The sequence below is a fragment of the Amblyomma mixtum genome, chromosome 7 (assembly GCF_055824585.1).
Source record: "Amblyomma mixtum isolate Tamu chromosome 7, ASM5582458v1, whole genome shotgun sequence".
Lineage (NCBI taxonomy): Eukaryota > Metazoa > Arthropoda > Arachnida > Ixodida > Ixodidae > Amblyomma > Amblyomma mixtum.
Window position 1 is genome coordinate 136,658,328 of NC_143018.1, and position 27,182 is coordinate 136,685,509.

General features: G+C 48.9%; 1 pseudogene across 1 annotated transcript in view; it reads right to left on the minus strand.

Annotated features, from left to right (window-relative positions):
* Nucleotides 1-27,182, minus strand: part of LOC149337667 (complement C3-like) — a 166,087-nt pseudogene that overhangs the window by 115,326 nt on the left and 23,579 nt on the right. Inside the window, exons 3-10 of the transcript XR_016284417.1 lie at nucleotides 19,458-19,658; nucleotides 16,112-16,182; nucleotides 14,990-15,133; nucleotides 14,860-14,902; nucleotides 14,286-14,370; nucleotides 13,380-13,482; nucleotides 12,057-12,281; nucleotides 10,580-10,756 (exon numbers count right to left, since the gene is read on the minus strand). The product of XR_016284417.1 is annotated as a complement C3-like (transcript). The remainder of the gene's footprint in view (nucleotides 1-10,579; nucleotides 10,757-12,056; nucleotides 12,282-13,379; nucleotides 13,483-14,285; nucleotides 14,371-14,859; nucleotides 14,903-14,989; nucleotides 15,134-16,111; nucleotides 16,183-19,457; nucleotides 19,659-27,182) is intronic.

Sequence of the window (27,182 nt, forward strand, 5' to 3'; positions counted from 1 at the left end):
GACCTTGACGATGACGAAGACAGCTGCCCCCCTCTAGGTGCTGAGCTTCAGCCCCTGGTATCTGGCTCGGGGGCAGCCTCACTTCCACCTCTCACCTCTAAATCTGAGCATGGCGGGACACCCCCGGTGTAGGCGCTCTCCCCTTTCCAAATCGGCTTCCCCCATTACGATTACTCAGTGGAACTGTCGGGGGCTCCGGTCCCGTTCCAAGCGGGCCGACCTCCGACTTTTCCTTTCAACCTTTGAGCATTTGCCAGCCGTGGTTGCCCTCCAAGAGCCAGGGAAAGGCGCCGCACTAACAAAATATACGACGTTCCAGCAGGACCCCTCGTCTTGTCTATTAGTCCATAGAAATTATACAGCCAACCAGGTCGACTTAGACATACAACTTGAATACTCCTATGTAAATGCGACCCTCCTCCCACTGCGCAAGCAGGATGCACCGCTAGACATACTCACTGTATACTGCAATCCGAAATTGCCGAATGTATCATTCGCGGACCTCTTTAGCCGCGCGCTGAGAGTTGCGGGTCGGGACCCCCTCCTGATTGTGGGCGATTTCAACGCTCCCGCTCGGATGTGGGGTTACTGTCGTGAAGAGAAGCGGGGACGCAAGTTGGCGGAGCTTGAGTCAACGCTGGGCCTCACTCTTCACACTGACCCAGTCCACCCAACTCGTATCGGCAACTCCGTGACTAGGGATACCTGTCCGGACTTGACCTTCACCCGCAACATTCAGTATGCAGACTGGGTCAACACCGAGGAAACCCTCGGCAGCGACCACTGCCTCCTGAACACAATGATTAGGACCCATCCTTTAGCACGACCAACAACGCAAGCCCGACTCCCAATTGGACCATGTTCAGGCAAAATTATAACACTACCACACCCATACATGAGCAAGGCTACCAGTCTTGGTCACAACATTTGGTCTCTTGCTTTCGCTCCTCCGAAACTCAAATTCAACTCTCAGAGGCGGTCTCGGATGTGGACAACCACCTGCTCCACCCCTGGGAGGCCCGGCATTGCCTCGTCCGTCGGTGGCGCCGGCAAAAGCACAACCGAAAACTTAAAGCTCGCATCGCCGAGCTCACTCAACGAGCGGCTGAGTATGCGGCCCAACTCGCCGACTCCAACTGGGTGGTCCGATGCAATACGGCCGCGCGGCAAATGTCCAGCCGGAACACGTGGCGGCTCTTTCGCGCCCTAATTGACCCAACGCAAACACGCATGGAAACTCAAAAACACCTCCAAAGAGCAATACACAGCTTTCAGGGCAGCACAACTCAATTGGCGCACAAGCTCCGGGACCAGTACTTGTGCACCACACAGGACCCCCGTGGGCCGGCGTACTCTTATGCAGGTTCTGAGAACGTTGAGCTGGATCAACCGTTCCAGCTCCACGACCTGAGGGCGGCCCTGGCAAAAATGAAACGCGGCACCGCTCCGGGTCGGGACAAAATTACAGTCAAATTGTTAGCCAACCTCCCCGACCTGGCATACCTGTCTTTATTGAATTACATTAACTCAATCTGGCTTGGGGAAGTGCCACTCCCCATCGAGTGGAAGACCGCCCTGGTCACCTTCATTCCTAAAGCTGGCAAGGCCATCAACACGGACAACCTCCGCCCCATCTCTCTGACTTCCTGTGTGGGCAAACTCATGGAGACGATGGTACGTGACAGGTTGTCCGAGTTCATGGAATCCAAACATCTTTTCGCAGACACCATGCTCGGGTTTCGCCCACAAAGATCTGCACAGGATGTCCTGCTACAACTAAATCGGGATGTCCTCGACCCCGTCGAATGCCCTCACAATGACAAGGTCGTACTCGCCTTGGATTTGAAGGGTGCATTCGACAACGTTACCCACGAGATCATTCTCACCCACCTCTCTCAAACTAACTGCGGCGAAAACGCCTTTCAATATATTCGGCAATTTTTAACCGACAGACAATCTTACATTCGAGTCCAGGATAAAGAACATGGCCCTTTTCATTTGGGAACCAGGGGTACACCCCAGGTTGCGGTGCTGTCTCCCCTGTTGTTCAATTTGGCTATGATGCGCCTACCGGCCCAGCTGGACGCTGTCGCCGGTGTGCAGCATGCGCTGTACGCCGATGACATCACCCTGTGGGCTACACAGGGTTCCCTTGGAGACATTGAGGCCAACCTGCAGGAGGCGGCGACCATAGTGGGCCGTTATGCTCGCCGCTGCGGCCTCCAATGCTCCACCCAAAAGTCTGAATTTGTGCACATACGCCCCTCACCAAAGTGCACAGCCAAAATTTCATTGTCTCTTGAGACAGGTCCAATTCCTGAAAATATCGAAGTCCGGGTACTGGGGCTCTTCATACATCAAAACAGACGGTCAGAAACAACATTGGCCAAACTCCGTCAGGTGGGGGACCAGGTGGACCGCTTGGTCCGCCGGGTTTCTAACAAGCGCGGGGGGTTACGATGTAAGGACGCCTTGCGGCTGGCGCATGCATTTGTAACCAGTCGAATTCTATATTCGACTCCATACCTCCACCTGCGGAAGCAAGACGAGGATTCACTCGAAGTCATCCGCCGCAAAATTATTAAGCGAGCTCTGGGCCTCCCCGTGAACACCTCCAACAAGCGCCTCCTGGGGCTGGGCATGGTGAACACATTTCGGGAGCTCCGGGAAGCCCACTTGACCAACCAATACACACGTCTCTCAAAGACATCGTCGGGTCGCCGCCTGCTTGCCCGTCTGCACATCCAACACACCACTCTTATGGAAGAGCGCGTACGTATTCCATCCCAGTGGAGATGCGCCCTCCACGTGCGCCCTCTTCCCGCGAACATGAACCGTGAATACCATAATGGCCGGCGCCTATCGCGGGCGGAAGCCCTGGCCCGCCACTATGGATCGAAACCCGGCGTATTCTACGTGGATGCCTCCGGCCCCCACCACGGGGGATGGTACACGGCCGCAGTCGTCCACCAATCCAAAACAGTGAACGGCCTTACTTTCCGAGCCCGTGACATAACACACACGGAGGAGATCGCCATTGCGTTGGCTGCATCTGATTCCAATTCAAAAACAATTATTACCGACTCGCGAGGGGCATGTCGGAACGTCGAGCAGGGCTTGGTACCATGTCTAGCCTACCGCATTCTCCAAAACAGCGTCTACACCGGGGACCCCGCGCACCGGCGTATCGTTTGGGCTCCTGCTCACATGGGCCTTGAGGGAAATGAGGCAGCTGACGCCGCCGCCCGCGCGCTCTCTCACCGGACATTCCCCTCCGACCCCGACGATCAGGAACTCGAATTCACTCCCGCTTACTCCTTTAAAGACATTGTTTTACATTATCAATCTGGCCATGGTCTTTATCCCCGCCCGTGTAAAGGTCTCTCAAAGGCGGAGGAGCGGCTTTTGCTTCGCCTGTATACCAATACTTTGCTGTGCCCGGCAGCTCTCAAACACTTCGACCCTTCTTTCTCGGGCAGCTGTCCGCACTGTGCGGAGAAGTCTTCGGACATTTACCACATGGTGTGGGCCTGCCCCTCCAACCCTGCTATCCCCCCTCACCCCAACCCAACCCGGGAGGACTGGGAGGCGACCCTGCTCGGCTGCTCTGACCTGCAGGCCCAACGGGCCTTGGTCGCGCGAGCCCGGGCGGCGGCCGACGCCACTGGGGTCCCGAACTAGGGACCTCCACCTAGTACTTGTAAGGGCTGGCCCCCTCTGGGTCAGCTCATGCAATACCTGCAGTGTAAACGGAGGCAATACCTCATGTGTAAATAAATGTTTTCCACCACCACCAGCAGTCCGAATGTATATGAAAGGTATGTTGAGTGTTTTTCAAGAAAGAAAAAAAAAACTGTAGAACCCCATGAATACGAAACAATTTACTAAAAGAAGCAGAAAAGAATAAGGGCATGCGCCAGAGGTTCCTTTTTTTGGTACCTATTTAGTTACACTGAACTGCATAGACGGCATGGAAAGTAGAACTGGGAGCACCTTCACCGTCGCAGCGGATTTGCTGGCTTACCCATGCGAATCCGTATGCGGAAAAGCTCACACGTTCGAAAGTATTCATGCTTACTGACACATATACGCATGCTCTAGTCTTGTCGCGACAACTGTAGGCGTACTTACAAATTGTGCCCAGTAGTGCATCCGGCGTTTCATTATCCAAGTTGTGCATAATAGAGCTACCCCAAAGGGCTAGCCTGAGAGTAAGCTTAATTTCTAAAAAGTTCCGCTGAATCAGTTAAGTACCGTAATTTTGTCGCAAATATGTAGGAGAAAGTTAACAGTTTGCTATCCCAAAGAAAGGGTAACACCGTAGAGTTCAGGGCGTTGCACAGTATTTGCAAATGCTACACCCACAGTTGACCAGTGAAGAAAGGTCATTTTCTAACTAAAACGGTAATTCTCTTATAGCTACTAAGTTTGAGCTGCAGAGAAGATACTTCCTGTCACCAAATAGTCCCATTGAGGTCGAACCATGATCCATTAAGGTAATGCTCAGTTCGGTACTCGGTTTGGTTTATGGGTTTTAGCGTCCCAAAGCAGCTAAGGTTATGAGGGACGCCGTAGTGGAGGGCTCCGGAAATTTCATCCACCTGGGGTTCTTTAGCGTGCACTGACATCGCACAGTACACGGGTCTCTAGAATTTCTCCTCCAAAGAAATTCAACCGCCACGGCCGGGATCGAACCCGCGTCTTTCGGGTCAGCAGCCGAGCACCATAACCACAGAGCCACTGCGGCGGCAGTTCGATATTCAGAGTTCGATATTCAGAGATTTAAATTTTTTGTGTAAACTTGATATATCAAGGTCAGATAGCTGAGCTAGTTGGAAATGTATTTCTACGGTATCAAGACTCAGCTCAAAGACGAAAGCACACAAAAGAAATATCAGCGCTAACAACAGCCGTGTTGGAACTAAAGCACTGCAAGCGCGCAAGACGCGCAGCAGCTCATTCCGCACCTTTGCCTGGATCCACATTAGTTTCCGCTTCTTGGCCCCCTGATGACGTTGCGCACCCGTCGTCGCCCCATATGGATAGGGCGGAGATATGACATCGCGCACAACGCTATCGTCGCAGCATACTCCAGCACTTGGCCAACCCTGAGCAACTATATCGCCGTCCACATAGCGTATTACGGAGAGTGGAGGCAGTGCTCCTTCGCCGAGCCCAGACCGACCAGCTTCTATCACCAGTGAAGTTGCACCTCATAAACCCGCGCTCATATCCGACTCCTGAGTGCCCGACTTGCCCTGCCAGAGGCACGGCCGAACATCTCCTGTGGAGCTGCCCTACCTTTGACGCAGTACGGCAGAGAGCACTCAAGACCCTGGCCGGGCTTCGACCTGAGGAAGAGGATGAAGTCCAAATTGGGCGGTCGCCCTGTCTGTACCGATTGGCTACTTCTGAGCTTTTTTTGTGCTGTGTTTATCTTCCCGGCCACAGCGTCACCTCTTCACGCTGCCTGAAGATCCCAAGAACGCCACAAGATCTCGGGACGGACCCTCCGACACTGCCTTCACAATGCCTACGTTCGTTTTGTGAAGCGCGCAGGCCTACCGCAGCCTGGCCAACGGACACGAACAGTAATTATGACATGGAAAGGACACATCCTGCTATTAATGCGTCTGCTGTTTCGCCTACCCTTCCACCTCAGGGATGTATCCTCAGCACCTCAACTCCTCCTGCACCCCGTATTTCGTCACTACTCAAGTCAGCGTCTTCACCTGCAGGGGACGAATCATCGTTCACCCCTACCGCATTGCCTACTCCTGTACCTACCCCTACACCACTCCTTCCCACTCCTGCGCGGACTGTCTCTGATACCAGCTTCGAACCAGCGGCGAAAAAGGTAAAGGCCACTCCAAGCGATCCTACCCCTTCAAAGATGACAGCATCGAAATATTCACTGCCTGAACTTAATCGCTCCTTCCGAGTGCATATTAAGCCTACCTTGCAATACGACATAACGTCAGTTCCTTCAAGATCGGTGCAGCAGCTCATTGACCGTGCACTGGGCGTCTCAGGGTACCGCGGTTTTATTTTATTTACCATCGTCCCTCCAACTCCATCACTGCTCAAGTAGCGTCTCTTGCCGATGCTGAAAAGATCTGTCATATTGACAAATTATATATCAGCGAGTCACAGTATGTACCTGTGCACGCCTATCTAGCATCTGGACCCGGCTTGCAAAGGTGTGTCATTTATGACCTGGAACCTAATGCGCCTCCGAAGGAAGTGATGACGGATCTGTACTCCGACTCCCATTCAGTGCTTAATGCCCGCCGACTAGGGAACCGAGGCACATTTCTTCTCCTGCTTGCGGGGCCGTAAGAACTTCCCACCCGATTCTTCTATAATGGACGAATCGTTCATCCGAAGCCTTTCCGTCCTGCACCAGTCTTCTGTTATCGGTGCCTGCGACAAGGCCACATCAAAAAGTTCTGCCCTGCATCGCAAGACACTCTGCCCAAACCACCAGCGGATGGCGTTCCCTCATTCACGTGTCCTTTTTGCAAGACAAACGACCACGACATCACTTATTCTAAATGCCCTCGAAAGAAACGTCGTCCGGTTGCTGCGCCTACTCAGCCTGGAGTAAAGATCTCCAACCGTTTTGATGCTCTCTCGGCAGACACATATGAGGATGATACTGAAAAACCGCCAGCATCGTTGCCCTCACCTTCTAGTATCCGCCCTTCCTATGCCTCTGTTTTAAAGCCAGGTTCCCGTAACAAGTTAAAAAAGGAAGGCAAATTTCCTCCGCTAAACCCCTTTATGTATGATGAGATCTCAGCCATCGATGATGCGATCGCCAGCATTCGCCAACAACTTGAACAGCTATGCCGACGTCGCTCTCTCCTACTACAACGTCCGCGTCTACCCCCAGTTGCGCCTGTCTGCCAAGTGCCTCAACCTTCAGGCTCAAAATATGAACAACCCGAGCAATCTGCAACTACAACTTCAATGTCAGCCCTGATTACCCTGCTGCAGCAACTGCCTCAGATGATTGCATCTGTTTTGCAAGCGAATGGCCACTAAAGCTACTTCCCATGTGCTACAATGGAACTGTCGGGGTCTTACTAATAAGCTCCCTGAATTGAAGCTGCGTATTCAAGATGGCAAACTCTCTGCCTGGGCTTTCCTTCTACAGGAACATAATGCCATCCTTCCTCTGTCTGGTTATTGTGCATATCACTGTCCATCAATACCCGAACGCCGAAGTGGTCTTGCTCCTGGAAAAGCAGCTATATATGTTCATTGTTCGACACCACATTCTCCCGTCGACCTATCTCGTTGGTGCAATACCCGTCAAGAAGTAATTTCCATTATCACTAAGCCACAGCGTACTCCAGTATTATTGGTCTCTTTTTATGGTCGGCCACAAAACTCTCTACTCAACTTTGGATGGCTTACACATCTACGCACCTCCTACCTAGGTGTACCCATATTAGTTGGAGGAGATTTTAATGGCCAACATATAGCCTGGGGATTCACTCATAACTCTAAACGTGGAGATCAGATTTACGACACGTTTTTCGACCAGTCCTTTACACTTTTGAACAACTCTAATAATACCCGACCACGTGCTCCTCCATCAACTCCGGACCTTACCTGGTGGCTGGGTCCCGGCAATCCTCACTGGTCTTGCGAAGCAGACACCTGGGGCAGTGATCACTCCCCTATTCTAATTGACTGTCTCAAATACATTACGTAAAATTCGCCGCAAGATCCATGTCACTTCTTGGGACAGTCTCCGTATGGATGGTCGCCTCCTCTCAATAACTCCTGCCTCGGCCCTTTCTACATTCATGCTTGTCTTAACTTAGAACACAAGTTCTTCTACTATCAACGAAGACCAACCAAATCCTGACTTTCACCTGCTTAATCTCCGGGCAAGGCGCAAGCAGCTGGACGTATACGTCACTCACCATCCGTCAGATCAACACGCACGAACGGAACTTCATAGAGTCACAGCTAAGGCCCGTCGCTATTCTAAACACCTTCTGCACAAGCGCTGGACAGAGTGGTGTTCTCAACTCAATACCCCTCTCGGCAACCGCCAATTGTGGCGTGTGTTTCATGCAATGGATCGCAAGCAGTGCGTCAAAGACTATGCCGAGAGTATTCGCCTTGCACTTCGTCTTTCTCCAGACGAATTCGCTTCGCAAGCTGCCCTTCAGTTCTTTCCAAATTATGATTGCTCACCTGCGCCTGTTCCAGTCAGTCCCAAACATGAGGCAGAGGATGAGATCACCTGCCCGTTCACCATGGCTGAGCTTATAGCTGCCATTGAAGACATCCGCCCTAACACTGCACCTGGTCATGAAGGTGTACCTTATGCCTTATTCCGGAACCTGGAAGGTGAAGCATTGACTGCACTTCACAAAATTTTTAACCAAATCTGGACATCCAGTGAAATGCCATCCGATTGGAAACATTCAGTGGTTGTTCCGATACCAGAGCCCGGAAAACCACCCACAACTCTTGGAGCCCTACGACCGATTTCTCTAACCCCAACAATTTGTAAACTCTATGAAAAACTGCTTGCCACTCGAATCTCTTGGTGGCTCGACCATCACCAGAAATATCCGTCTGCTCAAATCGGTTTCCGACCAGGATACGTCGCTGAGGATGGTCTTGACCGCTTTGCCAACGATGTGATACGTCGCTCACCTCACAGCCGTCTCGTTCGCACAGTCCTGGCAACAGACATCACAAAGGCCTACGATAACATTCTCCACGCAGCCATCCTCAACACTATGGCATCACTTGGCATGCCCTTGCAGCTTTGTCGAGCAATTCATGCCTTTCTTTCGCAAAGAACATTTGCTATCCGCGTCAATGGTAAACCCACAGGCCACTTCATTTCTAATCAGAGTGTACCGCAGGGCTCAGTTTTAGCCCCAGTTCTATTTACCATCGCATTCATTCCTCTGGTACACAGTCTCTCCACCTTTCCTAATGTTCAGGTTCTGGCATATGCAGACGATATCACTCTCTGGTCAACAAATCGCTCAGCTCAGGTGCAGCAAGACTCCCTGCAAAATGCCCTCAACATCCTCCATAACTTTCTTGCCGACACTGGCCTCTCTCTCAACCTCTCCAAGTCTTGCTATGTCCATGTGGGCAATAAAGCTGGCCGCCGTACTTTCAAATCCACTCCGTTCGTGCTCACTATTGACAATGCCCCACTTCCTGAGGTGGAACATATCAATGTTTTGGGCCTGCACGTTCATTCTTCAGGCAAGGGCACGGCTTGGTTGTCAGCCATGCGCAAGAGTGCTCTAAACACACTTGGCCTCATCCGCAGGATAGCCCATCGCTCTGGAGGTGCCCGTTCAGATACAGCTCGTCGACTTGTTCGTACTGTCTTTCAATCTCGGCTGCTATACCAGGCTCAGTTCCAAGAACTTACTAAACGACATTGGTCCACACTTGAAACACTCAACCTCGAAGCCATGCGAGTCATTACTGGCCTACCTCGAGCAACTCCTATTTGTCTGTTGCAGGAGTATGCGCAGCTCAACACACTGGAAGATTTAATTACCCAGAGACAAACAAATAGAGCACGGAAAGTTTCTCTTCGTCCGATGTTCGCGCCTCAACCACCTCCATGGGACTACTGTCACATCACATCAAACAAGCCTGCCCGTCATAATCTTCGACCTGGAACCCTGCAGGAATGGGTCGATCCGCCATCGCACATCGGGCCATCAGACGCACTCCGGCTCTGGCGAACTTTTCTTTCCTACTTCAAGGAAGATGAAGGGCCAGGCCATCACTCCGCGGAGCCGACCTCGGGACGACACTACCTCGAGGAAGAAGCGGACACCGGTCCCCCACCCCCACCCGCACTCCGACCTTCACCCCCTCCTCCATCCTCACCCCCACCCTTATCCACTTCCCCACCCCAACCTCCATGAAGCACCTTAGTTCTGCCGCAAGGTATCGGCCTACTAAATGCAGAAATAAAGACGTTTAAAAAAAACAAATGTAAGCCCCATTCTTGAGAGAGATAAAAAAAACAGAGCAGATCTTTTTCTTTCTCACAATGTTATGCCTGGTAAGGATCACGTGGGAAATTATGTGTCTAAAAATCGTTTCTTCCGCTGACAAAATAACATGTGCTGGCATGAAAACACTTTTCCTTTGATCAACTGATGTTCTGTTTACTTATCTGTATTAAACTTTTTAACAATTATAGAATAGTGGAACACTTTCGTTGAACTCTAATTGAAGAAATGGACTGTGTGCTGTGTATTCATACTGCACGTAGATGATGAAAGATACGCTCAGTTTTCTCTGAAACAATCTCAAAACCAAAAAACGAACATTTCTTTTACAGGGAGTTCATTCTTTCTGTGTATATAGTCATATCGCTGCGAGCGAGATCCCCGGTTTCGGTAAATTGAGAGGTCCATCAAATGCATGCAGAAGCTGAAGGGCCGCTTAGCCTTGGCTTGAAAAGCTCACCAATAAAATTTCACATCTCTGTTTTTGAACATCGCGTATATTTCTGTGGATTTTATCTTTCCACACACCCCCTTGCAGCCATAATTTGGCATCTTACCTTGACACTAAATCCAGTGCTTTGAGTATTGGCAAACACATGGAAGTCGAGCCTTCCCATTGCGTCTGTGACTGACGACGATTGTATGACAGCAAGCGGAGCTCCCTCGTAGCTCTGGGCAGTGACGGCGCAAGGAACGCCAGCAGCCGGCTTACCGTTGACGTGCCTGATATCGACCTAAAATAAGCAGCGAATGAGACCTGTATAAACAACGGTCAACGCCCCACCACCCCATTATAGGAATTTTGACACAGCCTGTTTATAACATGCGGTCAGAGTTCGGAGTTCGAATGATGCAGAATATTGTTGAATCTTTTTTCACAAATTTTTAAGGTGGTAAATACCACTAAGGGGGACGAAGAGCATAGAAACAAAACAAAAAAAATTGTTTGTGACAGTGGTAGCTTCCGAAGTTGCTTTCAACTGCGCGATAGCTGACGATGGCAATGACTCGACCCAATACAAAGTGCAGCACCGGCAGATTAAGGGAAAAGAGGCAAAATAATCACAAAAATAGAAAACTAGTTTCTACTTAATCCGGATTGCAGCCTGTTATCCTAGAGAACCAAAGCTTTTCAGTTCTGGTAGGGAGAAAGCTAGGGGCATACATCAGACTGGATGTAATATTTTTCGATGTTAGTGGTTTTAGTAATTTTTCCAATTTCATGTTTTTTGTTTTCACATTATATGTGTTGGTTCGCTCTTGTGACCTGACAGACGCCTGTGTCCATGGGCAACAGTGGTTTTGTTTTCACCCTTCTTAAAATTATTCTACTTTTATCGTGCGCCCCGTGTTCAATCTCCTCCTGCTGATATATTTACAAGTGTGCTGAGCCATCTTTTTGGATGCAACAATTTAGGCATTCTTGTGCGCCAGCCGTTTGTAGAGCACAGAAAACTGCTTCTTTCTGCTTCATTCTTCCACTAATTCAGCGTAGCACGAAAGTAATGGGTATCCGTCCCGAATGTTGGTAATAATCTTCAGAATCATTTTTTGTTTATTGCCAGCTAAATTAACTATTGAACTATCTTTCATGACAGAGCTTTTATCGGGTCACTTCATCATACCGGTAGGTATTGCTCTACATTCTGCTGCGAAATTTCTTTCATACATTTAAAATAGTAAGTTTAATTTATTGGTTGTCATTTAATGAACGAAGCGTTTCTTCCTAACTATACAGCTTAGCTGACGATGCCGGCCCTCATTGCCAAGACCACTAGTGGCTTTTCTGGGCCAGCTTTGCTGCATCCACTTTCTTCGTGCACTATAATGATTAGTTTTTTAATTGGTTAAAGCTGACATTTGGCCGAATTGGTAAGTATTCATTCTGTTTCAGCAGCGCAAACAACTGCGCTTGTCTCTGTTTCTGCCTACGTCTTGTCTTTGGCTCTGGCCTCAACATATATCTGATCGTTATTGATGTTATCATTATTTCTGGTATAAAGCCCCACCTCTGCGCTTGAGTAACTTACGTACCGTGACCATTTTCGCTACTCCCGGCAGGTAAGTTCGCCGAGTTGACGAAAAGTCGACCACGTAGGGTGACGTGGCAAACAGGGCCGAGTCGTCCACTGCGGCGACGCGCTCAGTTGTTTCCTTGTCCAGCACCGTGGCTTCCACGACCAGCCTGGCACCGAGGAAGACAAACGGCTCCCTTATCTGGGACGTGGGCACGGTGAAAGTGGCGCTACCCCTCACGAGCTGCGTGTGCCAGGGAGAGATTAGAAAGCGTCGCATGAATTACGTTCAGAAAATTATGAAAGTGGGGCCCGGAAGCGCTCAGTGGTACGCTGGTCAGTTGCAGTAATCAAAGGTGAGTGGAATGTAGACGACAACCTTGTTGGCCCACTCCTAGCTCTGCATCTTAGAAGCGGCATACTGGGAGTTCTACGAGTTAGCACGTTTCAACCCCTCGTCCCCATGCGTAATATTAACACAAGGGCGCTTGGATGACTCAGGCGTATCATCATCATCAACTTGATAATCAGCCTGACTACACCCACTGCAGGGCAAAGACCTGTCTCATGTTCCTCCAATTAACCCTGTCAATTACCTTCTGCGGAATCCGTATCCACGCAAAGTTCTTAATGCCATCCGCCCACCCAACTTTCTGCCGCCTCCTGTTACGCTTGCGTTTTCTTGGAATCCACTCCACTACCATTATGCCCCGCCGCGGTCGCTCAGCGACTACGGCTCGGCTGCTGACCCGAAAGACGCGGGTTCGATCCCGGCAGCGGCGGCTGAATTTCTATGAAGGCGAAATTCTAGAGGCCTGCGTACTGTGCGCTGTCAGTGCGCGTTAAAGAACCCCAGGTGGTCGAAATTTCCGGAGCCCTTCATTACGGCGTCATCATAGCCTGAGTCGGTTTGGGGCGTTAAACATGAATAAACCAACCTAAACCATTACCCTTATAAACCAGCGGTCCTTAAGGTCCGCTACCACAAACAAAACATGTATGACTGTCACGATGCATCTGAGCGCAGCTGTGCTGTCCCAAATTAAACATTAGCAGTTTTGTGAAAGCCACATAAATCAAGATTTGTGTTAGCTTGGCTGTGTGTTTAGGCGAGGATGTGGCTGATAGCGGTGGTTATGCCCGTTCTCTACATCATCATAAACTACGGCGACACATCACGGCGTTAACGGTAAAGCGAGATGGACGCCACGATGGAAACAAAAAGGCTGTACACAGGCTTTAGAGGTTTTTTCCCCGCTCTGAGAAAGAAGGCTTCAAACACCGACTGCACAGCACTTAAAATTGAGATTATGCGCTTCAGAAGAAGATTGCTTGCACTTACCTGTTTTGTCTCTGCTGACCCAATTTTCCGCTCTGCACCAGCCACGTGCTTGATCTTCAAACGGCAAGTCGCTGATCCTGCCACTTTCTGTCCGTACACGCGCCTGTAAGCAGAAAGGGTGAAAAATATAAAGCACTACTGTTAATTCTTGAGGAAACTTTCACGAAAACCTTTCTAGTTCGACTTAATAGGGCGTTCTTCTCACTACTTTAAAGGTTATATCTGCAATGATCAAGTTCAGAAAAATCACTTCTACAAGGGATCCCGGCCGCGGCGGCTAGAATTTCTTTGGAGGAGAAATTCTAGAGGCCCGTGTACTGTGCGATGTCAGTGCACGTTAAAGAACCCCAGGTGGTCGAAATTTCCGGAGCCCTCCACTACGGCGTTCCTCATAGCCTTAGTCGCTATGGGACGTTAAACCCCATAAAGCATAAACCAAACCATCACTTCTACAAGGCATCATTAAGAACCCTTTTCGGTGGCATTAACAAAATGGTCTCAGTTGCAAAAGTCTCCGCGCACACATCAGCATCATCATCTTGGCCGCTCATCATCATAGGCGTTTTGGCTGCCTCGGTAGCAAGCACTTTGTTTAAAAGGCGAATCATCGAGACGAAATTTAGGCACGTAATCATTTCAAAATTCCGAAAATATGTCTTGTACGTATCGTAAGCAAAGTATGCTTTCATATTATGCTCGGCCGGGCGAAGTAATGATAGCGATAATGGTGCGCATTAGTTTGACGCCCATCGGCGGAGAGAGAGACTTTCTTCAAGGTTGTCCGGACATCTTTCGAAGAAAAAAGAGTGGGGGATACTGTCCAGGAGAAATGGGCACTGAAGTCAGTTCGGAGGGAAAACACCGGTAACGTTCCGCACTAAAATAACAGCAGAAGTCCACACTCACTCAGCGTCCACACGGACCACTACAGAGGGTGTGCCTGGGAGGATGACGCTGGGCGCAGTTAGACTGACAGAGAACGTCGGCAGAACTGTAGATCAATGAGAAAAAAGGTCATTGTTTAAAAACCTCGAGAAGCATGTGTGTGAGCATCAGCAAAAAAAAAGGCAAGAGAAATTGCATTCTATTGTCCAAACATAGAGCTTTTATACGCTGCTATAAATGGCTAACAAAAAGGCTGGCGTTCATTCTGTCTTGGCCCACAGTACGTGTAACTTTGTTTCACATTAACTTAACATTGCTTTTAGCTTTATTTAAGCTTGCTTTTACATTTGTGAGCAATGAAACAATGCCTTTATGCTACCTGAGAAGTAGCCTTGCAGATGTCATGAGTTGTCTGGGCATTCGACCACTGCTCGCCGCTCCACTGGCTAAACACCGGTCCAGCGTTCGCAAGAAAGTTGGAGTAAGCTACAGGTTAGGCTGGTACAAACCAGTTAAGGGACAATGTTCGAGGCAGTTCTTGCAGCACTGGGGCAGGTTTGCCTAACGTTGGTGCGCTTGCAAATTGGTGACTCACCGTATTCGACAACTTCGAATGCAGTCTCGCTCTGCTGGGTGATCTGAAAAAGAAGCACAAAAGGGGAGAGCTCTCCGCCTAGTGACTAGCTGAAGGAGCTATGATGCATCAGCATTAGGGTTTAGCTTACTGTGGACCCGGATGTGACGACGGCCTTCCACTCTCCCAATATCGGCGATTCCGGGAAAGAGTAGGAGTGGCTGTACATGCCAGTCGCCGTGGCGTTGTCCTTTGCGCTGAGTATGACCTGCTGCATAATGACGTTCTGCGGATTCTGGAACAATTCCCAGGATCTGTATGCTTCCATTCGCCAAAAGAGTTAAGATGCAACCATTCCTATGCATATTTAGCTCGTGGATAATGGCCTTGAGTAGAAACGGCCTGGAATTGTGGTAGAATTATGATGGAAATGCCGTTCCGCCCCGCATAATCAATTTGATGCGGCACTCAACACCAGTCTGTCTGCAAGGTGTCTCCGAAAACATTTGACACCCGGAGATGTAAAAATTTCTGCTAACGGGGCTATTATCTAATTGAGATGTCGACCGTAACATTTCGACTTCAAAGTCCATACGGGAGCTTGCAATTTGAGAAAACTTGGTTGCTTCTTGAAAGTCTGATTCCCGCGCGACTTCTCTGCGACTTTAAATTCGTAAGTGCCAGTACTTTGTCTTCTACGTCTAATATCCAGTATTTCTAATTACGACTTTTCTGCAAGGCCAGCGCAAAAGCAGAAACGGAGGAGGATATAGAAGAGGAAAGGCAGGGAGGTTAACCGAAAGAATAATCGGTTTGCTACTCTACACGGGGGGAAGGGGGTGAGGGGATAAAAAAAGAAAGAGAAAGGAGAGTAACAGAAAATTGAAGCCACTATAAAACGTCACTGTTCGTTAAAGTCACAGCCTATCGTGCAGGCCAGAAGTTCTCAAGAAGCGGAGCAATGCCTTGCAGGCCTTCTCCGCCGACGACCGCCGCGGCCAGTGGCCGAGAATCTTCATTTCCGTGAAAGGGCGCGGATCTAGGCGCTCCAGCGCACGGCTGAAAGACTGCCTTTCGGTGGTGTAGGAGAAACGGAACACTATAAACATGATTAGCAAAAACATTGATCTGATCGCATCGAATTGTCATTGTTAGCAAAAAACGGGGGGCCAAAGTACAACAGTGAAGAACTCCATTTGCTACATTTTGGAAACACTTAGAAAGAAGACTACAACCATGCACATGCCAACTAATCAACGTGATTCTCCTCTACCTTGATCTGGAGGTTGAGATCCCCAACTTTTGGCTTCAGGTCTTCTCCCACGGCAATGACTCTTAAATGGACTGGAAAATAAGAAAGAGCGATTCTTGAGAATCAGAGAATCAGAGGCTGCATTTTGCACTACGTGGTTCCACATTTATAGAAGGGCATAGACGGAATGTGCGCGGCTTTTAACTTCTTGACTATATGCAGTAACATTTGTGATGTGTTGTTAAACATTTTTTATACGCAGAGCAAGACAGTTGTACTCATGATTCCTATCTACGGCGAGTTCATGAGCAACAAAACGTTGACCATTGCCAACCGAAATACGGGCTGACAAAGGCAACGAAGCTCGCGCTTGGTAGGGCAAATCAGCCTTTTCAAAGAAGTGCGCCTGGAAATGACCGAAAAAAAGTAAACTATTTAGACTAGCGTAGTTCACATGAAAACGCTTCTCTGCGACGTATAATTTACAGAATTCAACATCAGTTAATAAGAAATATAAAACACAGATAAACAAAGAGGGCATAGAACATGCTATGAGAGCATAAAGAAGAAAACTAGCAAACAGGAGAAAGCACGAGCACTGCTTGATGCGTTGCGCAGCTACAAACTCGAGTAAATGTGGATGAAACTCATCAGTAGAATAGCTCGCATAAGTACTAATTTCTCCGTATTTTTTTTATTTTCCGCTCGTTGTGGCTTTGTTGCATGAGGGCTTTTGGGTTCTATTGGAATGCAGTATTTTTAAGAGCGAAAGTAAAAGCCGATTCTTCATTGGAGCCTTTAACTTGACCATGAATAAAAAAGCAAAGTAAATATCACTGTTACCGAGATTCTAACCCGCGGCGGTGAGAACAGATCAGCTTCGCTCGCCTCTTCAGAAAAGGACTATGCTAGCGCCGAAGTTTTTTTTACACCCATCCTGACAGGCTTCAAGTCCGACTTGACCAGGTCGCGTCCCGCAACCCGTCATATAAAACCACACCAACATCCTTCTCTTATTTGGCCCGCACTTCAAAATTCTGGGAGAACGCATGCGTCGAGGAAAGGAAGCCAGACATGAGGTCTATCCTGCGCAGTATATACTCCTTGCACCATAGCACACATACTCTGAAGAGAAACTTCGCCGATCATGCCACGTGGTAAACTGCAGCACTCTCTCGTGACGTGCACTGCACATCGTCGTCTTCATCAACTTACATCATCAGCACGAACAGATCACATCCGCGCTAAGGAAGTCATGCGTTCACAAGATGCGACTGAGTTTTGAAAACCAATTGGCTAGGCTGGCTTCAGCCGGATTCCCTGGTTCGCTCGTCACAGGGGTCGCCGAAAGCCTCTTACAGAAGTTGAAGATGAGGGCAGTGAGAGCTGGGGCAGAGGTCCTTCGTGAAGAGGTGAGACCTGTGGCGGTGCCGTATGTGCACAAGTTGGCCCACAATCTGAAGAAGGTTGCGAGCAGGCATAGTGTCCCGCTCGTCTTTTCAGCCCCCCTGAAGCTCGGAAGTATTTGTCCTCGAATCGACAGAAGAAAAGAAAAAGAACAAGAAAGAGGCTGTGGTATGAAGCATGGGCGACCTTTTATGAAATGTTCCGAATGGGTAGTTTACAAAATTCCCCTCTCGTGCGGTCGTTCCTATATAGGGCAGACAGGGCGCTGCGTGAATGAGCGAATCAGGGAACATGAACGAAACGTTGAACAAAATAAAGAGGGCCCAAATTTGCCGAAATCCGCCGCGGTGGCTCAGCGGTTATGGTGCCCGGCTGCTGACCCGAAAGACGCGGGTTCGATCCCGGCCGCGGCGGCTAGAATTTCTTTGGAGGGGAAATTCTAGAGGCCCGTGTACTGTGTGATGTCAGTGCACGTTAAAGAACCCCAGGTGGCCGAAATTTCCGGAGCCCTTCACTACGGCGTCTCTCATAGCCTTAGTCGCTTTCGGACGTTAAACCCCATAAACCAAACCAAACCAAATTTGCTGAAGCATATAAGATCTTGCCCTTCACGCTCTTGTGAGCCATGCTTTGCGGATTCTTGCCAGAAGCAGAAACATTAAAGCCCGAGAATTGATTGAAGCGTTTTATATCTGTAAAAAAGGCAGTGCGTGCGTGAGCGAAACTTCCATATCTCTCTATCAGGCGGAAAAAAAGTTTTTTGAGCAGTCGTTATCTCATTGATGCGTAATTTTGTTATTTGCGCAGGCGCTGGCGTTGTGGATGTACGTATCTGTGGTGTGAAAAATAAACTAGTTGTGAGTGGCGCTCTTTCCCGTTCTCTTGTCTTGTGTGTGTGTGTGTGTGTGGTTTTTTGGCGCCTTTATTTTTACAATGAATTACCAACTAGCCCAGTAAGAAGTTCTCTTAAGATAAACTTAACCTCAATCAGAGTTTAATCTGACTCTAATATCGCCGCCAGACGTGCCGATGACTTAGCAAAATAAAAGCACGAGATAATTAGGCTAAACACGTGCTTTCGCATGTCTACTCGGTTTAAATACGTAAAAGACATTTTTTTTGGCAAAAGTTAAATGTTAATTATTCCAGATTTTCAAAACACTGCAGTAATAGGTTTTGGACCTCGCCTGCTGAGGACGATGTCGCGGGTCAGTTTTAAAACAGTTAGTGAGACGAGCTTAGTTTTAAAGCGTCTGGAAGATGTGACCTAAAAGCACCGAAATGATGTAAGAGTAAAATTTCAGGAGTCGAAGTAGTATGGTATGTGGGGTTTAACTTCCTAAATCTTCACATGCGCTATAAAGGACGTCGTACTGGAAGACCCAATACTGGTTTTGACTATCTGAGGTACTTTACAGCGAACTTACGTTGTATAGTGCACGGGCGCCTTTGGCATTTAGGGGCCATCTAAATTTCCCTGCCGTGGACAAGATTAAATCCCACGATTATGCACTCAGCCGAGGAATGGCACTCATGATGGATAAAAAAAGAGGATAACATGATGCCGGGTTATCTGGTGCATCCGTTAACACAACGAAAATTCGCGCTAAAGATAAATACTGGGCAGAACATAAGACCAGTACTACTGAGAAGTCTGTTTTTTTTTTTGAAGCTTGGTGACGCATATTCGGGTTATATTGTTCAGAAAAAGGTTCTAAAATAAAATTAATTATAGAAAAGTTGAACCTGGTTGAACTCGCCACTACACGGATGCAAATGGGGCGCTCTCACAATTCATCAATCCATGTCATGGACATCTAATCTACCTCGATCTCTTTCCAACACATCACATCTGTCTATTCACGTTAGTTGTAAACCAAATTTGTGTGAACCAATCGAAGCAAGCATGCCTGTCTCCAGTCCTGTCTTCAACACCTTGCAGTGAACGTGTCCTACTCACCTGTCTGCTTAGGCGTGTAGACGGGCTTGTCGCTCTGCAGCAGCAGGTACCCACTCTGAGGACTGATCGGAATGCGAGCTTCTTTGATATACTCTTGACCGCACTCGACCACAAGGGACACGTAGGAACTTTTATTCAGACTTCGCCCAGCAGCGATCACCTTGTCCGGGTCGATCCACACGCGCACCAGCCGGGACTCACCTGCGGAGGACGTGACACATGCTCCTGGGCGAGGACATGGCTGCGCTTTTTATCAAGAGACAACCAAAGTTCGGACTTTTTTCTACTGCACCCCATTCAACGGTTTTTATGCGCTCAAGAAGTTTAAGTGCGTGGGAATCTCTCAAATGCTTCACATGCGGGCAAGCTGACAGAAAGTTCTAAGACCTGGAACTCCATGCAGCGAATGATGTCCGACCGGTGACACCTCGCACATACATTGCTCCTGAGAGTCAGCTTCCTCTCGACATGCCAGAAAATCAGTACGAAAGCTTCTCAAAGATCCCGTTTCACACAGTTGGTGCAGACTAGGACAGGTGGGCTTAGAACTGAACTCGGTGTCACATTCGCACTTCCAACATGTCACAAACAAAAAAAAAAAAAGTTTTGAGCCGGAGATCATTACCGCCACTTTTTTTTTTCGTCTGAGAGCAAGGAATAGGCTGTCACTTCTTGTGTTTCTCTGCGAAGTGTTCCACTCTTCTTTAATTATTATATCGCAACTTTTCATCATTCCTTCCTGCATAATTTTGGGCCTCCCGCATCCCTTTTCTAAGTGTAAATTATCGGCTGAGAGACACTCTTCTGGCTGATTCCTTCGTTCTTTTTGCTATCAAAACATTATGCCTGTATCGCTGCTTGTTCTACTATTAAAACGAATAATAATACGTACCGTTTCTTAGTGCTGCATGCCGCTTAACTATTGCAATGAAAAAGGCATTTTGTGTTCGCCGCTAATACGCAGATGAGCACGTGATTGCAAAAATGCCGATGCAGTGTTAGAAAACATCTTGTAATTTTCGCTCGTACTTCTCTACCCTCTTTTTCCTCCCATGTTTGTAAATTATAAATTATTCCTTCAAATGTTTAGCTAGGAAGAAACCCTTTGTAGCGATATATACCACTGATACTTTGCGTGCAAGCTACATACAGTGTCAGCGAAGTGTGTGCGCGCTGCATTATTAATAGTACTAACATCTCGAAATGTTATGAAAACTGCGTCCATCCTCGTTAACTACTCTGAGGCTCAACTTGCTAAGAGCTATTCAAGTTATGACGGCTCGTAATATTCCTGCGCTTTAGCTCTGGCCGGTCGCGTTGACACGACAGCTAAGGAGCCGAACCATCAAGGAGCCATTTTCAAAATCGCCCAATGCCAAACCATGGCCAGACAAAGCATTCACCAGAAAGAACATCACCCCATGTGGCATGATTAGACTGTACTTCTCAGCCAGTGTATTTCTTAGACGTATATACAATGAGAACAAGTGCACTCGCCGTCCAGTTCCACAAAATGGAATGTTGTAAGACCGCTCGCAGCGATCACGGAGAGTGCTCGAAGTAAATTGTTATTTTGTTCTTTACCACCTCTGTTACCTGGTAATATAGCTACCGCCGTGTCACGACAGCAAGCGCCACACAAAATCATGGCAGGTCCAAAGTTACCACCAGATGCAGCGAAATGATGATGGGTGCTGTAGATCCCGCTAAATGGTGATGGGTTCTGTAGATCCCGCTACCTCACGCCGATGGGAAATGTGGGTGGAAATACAGTGGTTTAACTTAACAGGTGCTGCAAGATCGTACTATTATAGCAATACTATACATAGTCCACTAGGCGAAATCACGGCATCGTCTTCTACGCAAACCACCTCTCATAGCTTCCGAGATTATGGTATGACGAGGGTAGCGGCAACAGATGTCCATCGCGTTGCCTTAAACCTTTTATTCCAGTTTCGCACTACCCGGTCGCACAGTTAGTACTACAACAGGAGTAAGGCTCTGTTAGTTTTTTGTTCCATGAATTTCTCACTTGTGCGCACTAGGAAGACTTTTTTCGAGACAGCATTCCTTGCAAGGTACCGTGTCGACTGCAAATCTTTTCATGTAATCGCCGAAAGTTATCCCGAGACCCCTTGAAAGAAAGCTATAACTTAAATTGTTGTAGTGAAATATATGAATAAAAAAAACTTAAAAAGAATTTTACGCTTTGATATAATTGTTGAAAAAGGAAGGATACAGATTTGCGAGTACTAGTTTCATAAAAATATTGGCTGAATTAAGTCATCGCAATATTACATGAAAAGCCATTTTCATCCCGCAAAAAATACGCATCTGAAACATTTCGCTGCACAAAACTACAAAACTCCCATGCTTAGCTGCTGAAGAGAGAACCCACAGCAGCGCGAAACAGCCCACAAACAAGAAAGGAGAGGGCATGAGAAGGAATTCACTTTTATTGACAGTTTTTGTTGTTAAATATTGAGTGACCATAACAACATGCTGTAGAGATTTTTGACTTGCAGAACAGCGATGTTAAAGAGAATTTGCTTTGCCAAATAAGCCTCAACTGACAGCCCAGCGCTTTGTTGTATGTCCTCTCCTTTCTTGTCTGTCGTCAATGCGCGCAGCTCCGTAGCAATCAATCCATACCAGCGTACCAATTAGCCGTTATAGCCTATTATACAGCAGTCCTCCTATCCAGGAGTGTCCCTTAAGGATAATACGCCTTATATTGTCACAGAAGCAGGTAGGCAGGTTTGTATTTGCCACAACGTCCAAGCGCCAGCGGAAACGGCCCGGCCGGCTAACCGACTAGCGAGCGAGCTCACGGGCGAAGAAGAGCGCGCGCCAGCCTCCTGAGCGCGACTACTAGGCGGCACCAGTAATGCGTTGCGGCATTGCCCCTCCCGGAGGAAAAAGCATCGTCTCGATGCTGCGTGGCGAGGTCAAGCAGAACCGTAGGTTTGACTTAGCGGGCGTGGAAGGGCTTCATCCGGACAACGTGTACGACTTCCGACTGTGCTTGCCGTCGGGACGTACGAACAGTTCCTTGCGGAATCACTTCGTAGGTGACGTCGCTGAGTTTGCGCAGCACTTCGTACGGGCCGAAGTAGCGGCGCAGAAGCTTCTCGGAGCGACCCCGCTGGCGAACAGGAACCCACACCCAGACTTTATCGCCAGGGTTGTAAATTACCTCCCTGTGACGAAGGTTATAGCGTTGAGCGTCTTTAACCTGCTGCGTCCGGAGTCTCGTTCGAGCAAGCTGACGGGCGGCCTCAGCGTGCTGGACGAATTGGTCAGCGCCGGCAACTGATGGAAGGGCGACATCGGGCAGTAACATTGCATCCAGCATGGTAACGGCTTCGCGACCGTACACCAAACGAAACGGGGTGAAGCGGGTCGTTTCCTGGACTGCGGTATTATACGCAAATGTTGCATACGGTAGTACCTGGTCCCAGTTCTTATGGTCTTCGTCCACGTACATTGAAAGCATATCGGCGATGGTCTTATTGAGTCGCTCAGTAAGGCCATTCGTCTGAGGATGGTAAGCTGTTGTTCTGCGATGCCAAGTGCCACTGAACCGCATACTTCCTGGGTGAGAGCGGAAGTAAATGCAGTGCCTCTGTCAGTTAAAACGACCGCAGGGGCACCATGACGAAGGACTAGGTTAAAGATGAAAAAGTTCGCAATATCAGTAGAAGTGCCGCTGGGAAGAGCTTTGGTTTCACAATAACGGGTGAGGTAATTAGTGGCGACTATAATGTAGCGGTTGCCCAAAGATGACGTAGGAAACGGCCCGAGCAAGTCCATACCGACTTGCTGAAAGGGTACTCGAGGAGGACCATTAGGCTGCAGCAGACCGGCCGGCTTGACAGGCGGCGTCTTCCGACGTTGGCAATCACGGCACGTCTTAACATAGCGCTGGACAATAGCAGCAAGCTTGGGCCAGTAGTATTTTGGTCGTACGCGAGCCAAGGTCCGTGAGAAACCGAGATGGCCGGCAGAAAGCTCGTCGTGACATGCCTGCAAAACGTCGGGACGGAGCGGCGTTGGGACCACCAGCACGTACTGAATGTCTGTGGAAGCGTATTTTTCTTGTAAAGGACGCCGTCCCGCAAGCAGAACGATGACAGGCCACGCGTAAAAAGGCGACGTGATGATGAGGCGGTTCCCTCGAGGTAATCTATGAGGGGCCGCAGTTCGGTGTCATCTCGCTGTTGTTGAGCGAGATCAGGCGTCGTGAGAGCGCCGAGAAAAACGGAGTCATCTGTTTCAGGTGAAAAACACGGGATAGGGGCTCTAGATAGACAGTCAGCGTCACTGTGTTTCTTGCCGGACTTGTACACAATAGTGACGTCGAACTCCTGCAGGCGGAGACTCGAGCGGGCTAAGCGGCCAGAAGGATCTTTAAGGTTGGCTAGCCAGCAGAGAGAGTGGTGATCACTGACCACTCTAAAAAAATACAATATCAAATACGGCCGAAATTTTGTCACCGCCCAGACAATTGCAAGGCACTCCTTTTCGGTAGTAGAATAATTCGCTTCGGCACGAGGGAGGGTGCGACTGGCGTAAGCAATGACCCGCTCAGCACCATCTTGCCACTGAACGAGAACTGCTCCGAGGCCAAGGTTACTGGCGTCGGTATGCAATGCTGTATCCGCCTCCTCGTCGAAGTGGCCAAGTATGGGAGTTGTTTCAAGGCGTGTGCGAAGCTCCTCGAAAGCCCTTTCCTTCTCGTCGGCCCAGATGAAAGGTTGGTCGTCCTTTGTTAGACGAGTCAGTGGTTCGGCTGTTCGGGAGAAGTCATGGACAGAGCGTCTGTAATATGCACAGAGGCCCATAAACCGTCGAACAGAACTTTTATCAGTAGGAGTCGGGAATGCAGCTACGGCAGCCGTCTTCTCTGGATCAGGGCTAATACCCTCAGCGCTGACGACATGGCCCAGAAACTTCAGCTGTTGGAATGCAAAGTGGCATTTTTCCGGTTTTAGTGAGAGGCCGGCCACGCGGATGGCATTTAGGACGGCCGTCAAGCGCTTGAGATGCTCGTCGTAAGTCGCAGAGAAAATGACGACGTCGTCAAGGTAGACGAGGCACGTCTGCCATTTGAGGCCGGCTAGGACAGTGTCCATCATTCTTTGGAAGGTCGCGGGGGCGGAGCACAAACCAAAGGGAAGCACCTTAAATTCGTAGAGGCCGTCAGGAGTAATGAAAGCCGTCTTTTCACGATTACGTTCATCGACTTCGATCTGCCAATAGCCACTGCCTAGATCTAGCGATGAAAAGTATCGGGCATGGCGGAGTCGCTCGAACGAGTCGTCGATTCGAGGCAGTGGGTAGACGTCTTTTTTTGTAATTTTGTTGAGCCTCCTGTAGTCTACGCAGAATCTGAGTGTTCCATCCTTTTTAGCGACCAGCACAACAGGCGAGGCCCATGGGCTTGTGGACGGTTGGATCACATCTTCGCGAAGCATTTCATCAACTTGCGCCCGAATAGCCTCGCGTTCCTTAGTCGACACTCGGTAGGGGTGTTGGCGGATAGGGCGTTCGGTGGGGTCAACTATAATGCGATGCTTTGCTACTGACGTCTGTCCCACCATGCACGTGACGGCAAAGCAGTCATGGTAAGAGTCAAGAATTGCTTGAAGGCGGCGTTTCCGGTCAAAAGGCAAAGCAGGATTCACGTCAGTTCGAACTGTATGGGCAGTGCTCTCGGGTTCTTGGTGAGCAACGATAGGGCGCAGTGGGCTGAGGGCTCGCCGACTTCATCAAAGTAGGCGATGGCTTCCCCTTGCGGTAAATGGCGGTATTCGGCGCTAAAGTTCGTTAAAAGCAGTTCAGTTCGGTTATTACTCAAGGAAAAGACCCCACGAGCGACGCAGACTTGTAGGCTCAACAATAAATTCACATTCATTTCCGCGAAGCCTTGAAGGGTGAGAGGGTTGTCGCAGTGCACTGTAACAAACATGCTGGTGCGTGGAGGTAGCGTGACATGATCATCGCATACCCGGAAAACTGGCCTGTCTGCTGTGTAGTCGTCGAAAACTGCGCGCTGGGTCGAAAAAGTCACCATAAGGTCACGGAGGTCGATGATTGCGCCGTTTTCTCGATGAAAATCCAGACCGAGGATCAGGTCCTTGGACCACTCCGCCAGCACAGCAAAGCAACAAGAGAAAGTTACGTGGCGAATCTCGACTCGGGCGGAGCACACTCCAAGCGGCGTCAGCATATGCCCTCCGGCTGTCCTTATCGGCGCGCCGTGCCAAGGAGTCAGGACTTTGCGTAGGATTGTAGCAAGGCCACGACTCATAACGCAAAAATCAGCGCCGGTATCTACAAGGGCAGTCGTATGGTGGTTGTCAACGGCGATCGGTATCTCAGCGGAAAGAAGCTCACCGTCGACGAAGTGCGCCGTATCACGGATCGTCGGACTGACGGGTCGTTCAGTGCGTCGAAGTGCGGCGTCGAAGGTAAGCTTCTGTGATCGTCGGGGGGTCGTCGAACTCGTTGGTCGTTCGGTGCGCCGATTGGGGGCGTCGGAGGAAAACTGCGGCGATCGTCGGAAAGTGGTCGGACTGCTGGTCGCTGCGGGGGGTCGGAGGTCGGAATGTTTGATCGAATCGGCGAATGGAGGATGTTGGTCGTAGTGGTCATCGACGGCGGCTCTACCTCCGAGAGTCGCCGTCCTCAGTTTTCCCGGCGCGGACTTGGGGACTGCCTGAAGGAAGTACGCCGGTTGGGGAAAAACTGTCGCGGCAATGGCGACCTGGACTGGCGTCGCGGTGGGGACGCAGGTGGGACGTTGGCTCTGAGGTACTGGTCGATGTCCCGATGTCCCGACTGAAGTCCTATCGATTACAGATCCAGAAACAGCTTACGACTGCTTCCATGCAAAGTTCAAACATGTTTACAACAAATGTTTTCCTCTCACGACACGTACACCTACACGCAAAGGGAAAAAGCCTTGGATAACAAAGAGATGCTTAAAAGAAATTCGTAAAAAAAACAAATTATACAAAAAATTCCTCATACACAAAGACAATGATGCACTACGGCAATTTAAAACACAAAGAAACAAAGTTAAGAGCCTCATGCGGTATGAAAAAAAGCGGTATCTGCAGCAATTGTTCAATGACAGTGTTATTAAGAAATCAGAATTAACTTGGAAGCGTATAAATTTCATTTTGGGTCGGGGGCCAAATCACCAGTCTCGAATAAATGAAATAACTGTGGCAGGCGAAATCATTTCCGATACAAAATTAGCAAACTGCTTCAATGAACACTTTGTGTCCCTAACAAATAGCACTCATAATCAAAACTGCATGCGTTACTTGAAACATGAAACTACATCCAAAAGCGGGTTTTGTTCCCCCACTACGGCAAACGAAGTAATCAGCATTTTTGCATCTATAAAAAACAGCAACTGTTGCGATGCATACGGTCTGCAGATTACACCAGTAAAACACGTGTTAGATATAATTTCCTCTGTGCTAGAACATCTGTTTAATCTTATCATCAGCTGCGGGACCTTTCCAACGAAACTTAAAATTGCAAAAGTCACAGTTTTACACAAAGGTGGGGATCTAAATGATCTTTCGAATTACAGGCCGATCTCAATACTCCCGGTTTTCTCAAAGGGCTTAGAAAAACTAATACATTGCCGGATGACATCTTTCGTGACAAAACATAATATCATTACTAGCGCTCAGTTTGGTTTTATAA